We start from the raw sequence: 7,317 nt of genomic DNA on the forward strand, positions 1-7,317 counted from the left end.
AAAGTACCATTTAGCATTTTTGATCTATCCTCATAGATCTTGATGCTCAATGTTCAAGAAGCTTAATCCAGGTTTTCTATTGAAAATCACTTTTCAAATAACCCTATATGCTTTCCAAAAATTATACATCATTTCTGATCAACAATATGTCAACAACATATACTCATCAGAAATTCTATAGTGCTCCCACTCACTTCTTTGGAAATACAAGTTTCTCATAAACTTTGTATAAACCCAAAATCTTTGATCATCTCATCAAAGCGTACATTCCAACTCCGAGATGCTTACCCCAGTCCTTAGAAGGACTGCTGGAGCTTTGCATACTTGTTAGCGTCTTTCAGGATTTGTCAAAACCTTCTGGTTGTATCACATACAACCTTTCCTCAAGAAAATTGTCGAGGAAACAATGTTTTGACATCCTATCTGCAAGATTTCATAAATAATGCAGTAACTGCTAATCCAATTCCAACAGACTCTTAGCATCGCTACGAGTGAGAAAGCCTCACCGCAGTCAACTCCTTGGACTTGTCGGAAATCATCTTAACGACAAGTCGAGCTTTGTTAATGGTGATACTTACCATCATTGTCCGTCTTCCTTTTAAAATCCATCTGTACTCAACAACCTTACGACCATCAAGTAGTTCTTCCAAAGTCTACACTTCGTATTCACACATGGATCCTCTCTCGAATTTTATGGCCTCTCGCCATTTGTCGGAATCCAGGCCCACCATCTCTTCTTCACAGCTCATAGGTTCATTGTTGTCTAGCAACACGACCTCCAAGACAGGATTACGTACGACTATGGAGTAATATGTATCTTTGTCGACCTACGAGTTTCGGTAGTGACTTGATCCGAAGTTTCATGATCACTATCATAAGCTTCTACTTCAATTGGTGTAGGTGCCACAGGAACAACTTCCTGTGCCCTGCTACACACTAGTTGAAGTGATGGTTCAATAATCTTATCAAGTTTCCACCATCCTCCCACTCAATTCTTTTGAGACAAACTTTTCCTCGAGAAAGGACCCGATTCAAGAAACAATCCCTATTGCTTTCACATCTGAATTAGGAGGTATACCCAACTGTTTTGGGTGTCCTATGAAGATGCATTTTATCCGCTTTGGGTTCGAGCTTATCAACCTGAAACTTTTTCACATAAGCGTCGCAGCCCCAAACTTTTAAGAAACGACAACTTAGGTTTCTCCAAACCATAGTTCAAACGGTGTCGTCTCAACGGAATTATGTGGTGCCCTATTTGAGTGAGTGCAGTTGTCTCTAATGCCTAACCCATGAACGATAGTGGTAATTTGATAAGAGACATCATGGCACGCACCATATCGAATAGGGTGCAACTATGATGTTCGGACACACCATCACACTATGGTGTTCTAGGCGGTATTAATTGTGAAACAATTTCCACAATGTCTTAATTGCGTGCCAAAGCTCGTAACTCAGATACTCATCTCTATGATCATATCATAGACATTTTATCCTCTTGTCATGATGATCTTAAACTTCACTCTGAAATTACTTGAACCATTCAATAATTCAGACTTGTGTTTCATCAAGTAAATATACTTAGTATCTACTAAAATCATCCGTGAAGTAAGAACATAACGATATCCACTGCGTGCCTTAGCACTCATTGGACTGCACACATCAAAATGTGTTACTTCCAACAAGTTGCTTTCTTGTTCTAGTTTACTGAAAACGAGGCTTTCAGCCATCTTGCCCATGTGGTATGATTTGCATGTTTAAAGTGATTCAAAATCAAGTGAGTCCAAACGGTCCATTTGCATGGAGTTTCTTCATGCATATACACCAATAGACATGGTTCGCATGTCTCAAACTTTTCAAAAACGAGTGAGTCCAAAGATCCATCGACATGGAGCTACTTCATGCGTTTTATACCAATATGACTTACATGGCAGTGCCACAAGTAAGTGGTACTATCATTACTATCTTATATCTTTTGGCATGAAAATGTGTATCACTACGATGGAGATTCAATAAACCATTCTTTTAGGTGCAAGACCATTGAAGGTATTATTCAAATAGACAGAGTAACCATTACTCTCCTTAAATGAATAATCGTATTGCGATAGACATAATCCAATCATGTCTATGCTCAACGCAAACACCAAATCTCGATGGTAGAGGGAGCGTGCGATTCTTGATCACATCAACCTTGGAAACACTTCCAACACATATCTTCAGCTCACCTTTAGCTAGTCTTTGTTTAATCCGTAGCTTTTATTTCGAGTTACTAACACTTAGCAACCGAACTGGTATCTAATACTCTGGTGCTGCTAGGAGTACTAGTAAAGTACACATTAACATAATGTATATCCAATAAACTTCTATCGACCTTGCCAGCCTTCTCATCTACCAAGTATCTAGGGTAATTCTGCTCCAGTGGCTATTCCCCTTATTACAGAAGCACTTAGTCTCGGGTTTGGGTTCAACCTTGGGTTTCTTCATTAGAGCACCAGTTGATTTGTCATTTCATGAAGTATCCCTTCTTGCCCTTGCCCTTCTTGAAACTAGTGGTTTCACCAACCATCAACAATTGATGCTCCTTCTTGATTTCTACTTTCGTAGTGTTAAACATCACCAATATCTCAAGGATCATCATATCTATCCCTGATATGTTATAGTTCATCACGAAGCTCTAGCAGCTTGGTGGCAATGACTTTGGAGAAACATCACTATCTCATCTAGAAGATCAACTCCCACTCGATTCAAGTGATTGTTGTGCTCAGACAATCTGAGCACAAGCTCAACGATTGAGCTTTTCTCCCTTAGTTTGCAGGCTAAGAAAATCGTCGGAGGTCTTATACCTCTTGATGTGGGCACGAGCCTAAAATCCCAATTTCAGCCCTTGAAACATCTCATATGTTCCGCGACATTTCGAAATCGTCTTCGGTGCCTCAATTCTAAACCTTTTAACATTACTGAACTATCACGTAATTATCAAAACGTGTATGTCAGATGTTCGCAACATCCACAGACGACGTTCGAGGTTCAGCACACTGAGCAGTGCATTAAGGACATAAGCCTTCTACTGTCCGCATAATTGCTACTATCAACTTTCAACTATATTTTCTCTAGGAACATATCTAAAACAGTAGAACTAAAGCGCGAGCTATGACATAATTTGCAAAGGGATTTTGACAATGTTCAGGATAATTAAGTTCATCTAATGAACTCCCACTCATATAGACATCCCTCTAGTCATCTAAGTGATTACATGATCTGAGTCAACTAGGCCGTGTCCGATCATCACATGAGATGGACTAGTCATCATCGGTGAACATCTTCATGTTGATCGTATCCACCATACGACTCATGCTCGACCTTTCGGTCTCTTGTGTTCTGAGGCCATGTCTGTACATGCTAGACTCTTCAAGTTAACCTAAGTGTTTCGCGTGTGTAAATCTGGCTTACACCCGTTGTTTGTGAATGTTAGAATCTATCACACCCGATCATCACGTGGTGCTTCGAAACGACGAACTTTCGCAACGGTGCACAGTTAGGGGGGACACTTTCTTGAAATTTCAATGAGGGATCATCTTATTTACTACCATCGTTCTAAGCAAATAAGATGCATAAACATGATAAACATCACATGCAATCAAATAGTGACATGATATGGCCAATATCATTTTGCTCCTTTTGATCTCCATCTTCGGGGCACCATGATCATCATCGTCACCGGCATGACACCATGATCTCCATCATCGTGTCGCCATGAAGTTTTCTCGCCAACTTATTACTTCTACTACTATGGCTACCGGTTAGCAATAAAGTAAAGTAATTACATGGCGTTGTTCAATGACACGCAGGTCATACAATAAATTAAGACAACTCCTATGGCTCCTGCCGGTTGTCATACTCATCGACATGCAAGTCGTGATTCCTATTACAAGAACATGATCAATCTCATACATCACATAACATTCATCACATTCCTTTTTGGCCATATCACATCACATAGCATACCCTGCAAAAACAAGTTAGACGTCCTCTAATTATTGTTTGCATGTTTTACGTGGCTGCTATGGGTTTCTAGCAAGAATGTTTCTTACCTGCGCAAAAACCACAACGTGATATGCCAATTGCTATTTACCATTCATAAGGACCCTTTTCATCGAATCCGATCCGACTAAAGTGGGAGAGACTGGCACCTGCTAGCCACCTTATGCAACAAGTGCATGTCAGTCGGTGGAACTTGTCTCACGTAAGTGTACGTGTAAGGTCGGTCCGGGCCGCTTCATCCCACAATACCGTCGAAACAAGATTGGACTAGTAACGGTAAGCATTTTGAACAAAATCAACGCCAACAACAACTTTGTGTTCTACGTGCATAGAGTCTACACAATAGACCTAGCTCATGATGCCACTGATGGGGAACATAGCAGAAATTCAAAATTTTCTACGCATCACCAAGATCAATCTATGGAGTAATCTAGCAATGAGGGGAAGGGGAGTTCATCTACATACCCTTGTAGATCGCTAAGCGGAAGCGTTCAAGAGAACGGGGTTGAAGGAGTCGTACTCGTCGTGATCCAAATCACCGAAGATCCTAGTGCCGAACGGACGGCACCTCCGCGTTCAACACACGTGCAGCCAGGTGACGTCTCTCATGCCTTGATCCAGCAAGGAGAGTGGGAAAGGATGGGGAAGACTCCGTCCAGAAGCAGCACAACGGCGTGGTGGTGATGGAGGAGCGTGGTATTCCAGCAGGGCTTCGCCAAGCACCGCGAGAGATGAGGAGAAAGAGAGGTAGGGCTGCGCCAGGGAGAGGTGGAAACTCTTGTGTATGGCAGCACCAAAACCTCAAGTATATATAGAGGAGAGGGAGGGGGTGCGCCCCCTTTAGGGTTCCCAACCCAAGGGGTGCGGCTGCCCCAAAACCCATCTAGGGTGGCGGCCAAAGGGGGGAGAGGGGGAAACTTGCCCCCCAAGCAAGGTGGGGGCGCCCCATCCCCAAACCCTAGGCGCCTTGGGCCCTGGTGGGGGGTGCACCAGCCCACCTGGGGCTGGTCCCCTCCCACACTTGGCCCATGCAGCCCTCTGGGGCCGGTGGCCCCACTTGGTGGACCTCCGGGACCCTCCCGGTGGTCCCGGTACGTTACCGATAGCACCCGAAACTTTTCTGGTGACCAAAACAGGACTTACCATATATAAATCTTTACCTCCGGACCATTCCGGAACTCCTCGTGACGCCCGAGATCTCATCCGGGACTCCGAACAACATTCGGTAACCACGTATATCTATTCCCTATAACCCTAGCGTCATCGAACCTTAAGTGTGTAGACCCTATGGGTTCGCGAACCATGCAGACATGACCGAGACGACTCTCCGGTCAATAACCAACAGCGGGACCTAGATAACCATGTTGGCTCCCACATGTTCCACGATGATCTCATCGGATGAACCATGATGTCGAGGATTCAATCAATCCCGTATACAATTCCCTTTGTCTAGCGGTATTGTACTTGCCCGAGATTCGATCATCGGTATGTCGATACCTTGTTCAATCTCGTTACCGGCAAGTCTCTTTACTTGTTCTGTAACACATCATCCCGTGATCAACCCCTTGGTCACATTGTGCACATTATGATGATGTCCTACCGAGTGGGCCCAGAGATACCTCTCCAATACATGGAGTGACAAATCCCAGTCTCGATTCGTGCCAACCCAACAGACACTTTTGGAGATACCCGTAGTGCACCTTTATAACCACCCAGTTACGTTGTGACGTTTGGTACACCCAAAGCATTCCTACGGTATCCGGGAGTTGCACAATCTCATGGTCTAAGGAAATGATACTTGACATTAGAAAAGCTTTAGCATACGAACTACATGATCTTTGTGCTAGGCTTAGGATTGGGTCTTGTCCATCACATCATTCTCCTAATGATGTGATCCCGTTATCAACGACATCCAATGTCCATGGTCAGGAAACCGTAACCATCTATTGATCAACGAGCTAGTCAACTAGAGGCTTACTAGGGACATGGTGTTGTCTATGTACCCACACATGTATCTGAGTTTCCTATCAATACAATTATAGCATGGATAATAAACGATTATCATGAAAAAGGAAATATAATAATAATAACTAATTTATTATTGCCTCTAGGGCATATTTACAATAGCAGGTGCAGGCCCAGTTCAACACCGCCATGGCGGAGGTGCAGCCTGTGTCGGCGCCTTTGTCGGCGTTTCAGCAGGCGCAGGAGGAACAACGGTACAACATGTTCCTACTGAAGCAGCACCGGTTCGCGAAGGGCCAGATCTACAGCGAGTGCGCGGGCGAGAAGGCTGTTGCGGCATGGCCACGGCGAACCCAAATTTTGTCGCGGAGCAGCGTGCCATCTACGATGTCATCCGCGGAGGCGCAGTTGCTGGCGATCGCGGAGGAGAACATAGCCAGCTGTGCCTCCTATGCGCCGCTGACGAACCATCAACCAGCTCGGTGGGACGACGACAGCCAAGGCGCCACCATTTCCCTCGTGACCTCTCGTCCACCGACGACGGACAAGGCGCGGACTCCTCCAAGGGTGAGTAGGCAACGGGAGGCGACGGGGCCTGATATTCCATGTTGGCCGGTCCGTCTCCCGTGTTCTACTCTTCCTCGTTGGGGACCGCACCTTCATTTCATCGGTCTTATCGTCGGTGCTCAAGGGGACGGCGGAAGGAGGACGACACGGGTTTGGACGCGGGCACCGCCGACGTAGAATAGTTTAGGGGCGGGTCTTTTTTTTGTTCTTCTAAATGTTTGAAATGAAGTTAAATCCGACATGTTTGTATGAAATCCGTCATGTTTGTACGCAATCCATCCGTGTTTACATGAATTTCATCGAATTTGTCGAAAAATAGTTTGAAATGTATGCAGATGGCGATGGTTGCCTCCCGTATCCACATCCGCGGACGAACGAGGGAGGTTTTTTGCGGGTTGACGTTGGGATGCCCTAAGAGCAACTCTATCAGACCCCGCATCCGCCCCCGACCCGCAAAATAACCGCCAAAATGCGGGTACGGGCCGAAAAGTCTGCCCGACCAGACCCCGCATCCGCCCCGGCCCACAAAAATTTTTAGGGGTGCGGCAAATTTCCAGCCCCAACCAGGGAAAACACGGGTTTCCCCCTCGCGGCTGCGGTGCCCTGCATCACAGAGAAGTAGTTGGTGGGAGGGACATTTCAGCCCGCGCTCTTTTCCCCCTTCCTTCCGCCGCCGCCCGCCGCCGGCGATTCCGGCCATATCTACGGGCGGAATCGCTCCGCGGGGCCGCCCCACACCCTCCCGTG

The sequence above is a fragment of the Triticum aestivum genome, chromosome 6B, assembly GCF_018294505.1.
Source record: "Triticum aestivum cultivar Chinese Spring chromosome 6B, IWGSC CS RefSeq v2.1, whole genome shotgun sequence".
NCBI classification, from domain to species: Eukaryota; Viridiplantae; Streptophyta; class Magnoliopsida; order Poales; family Poaceae; genus Triticum; species Triticum aestivum.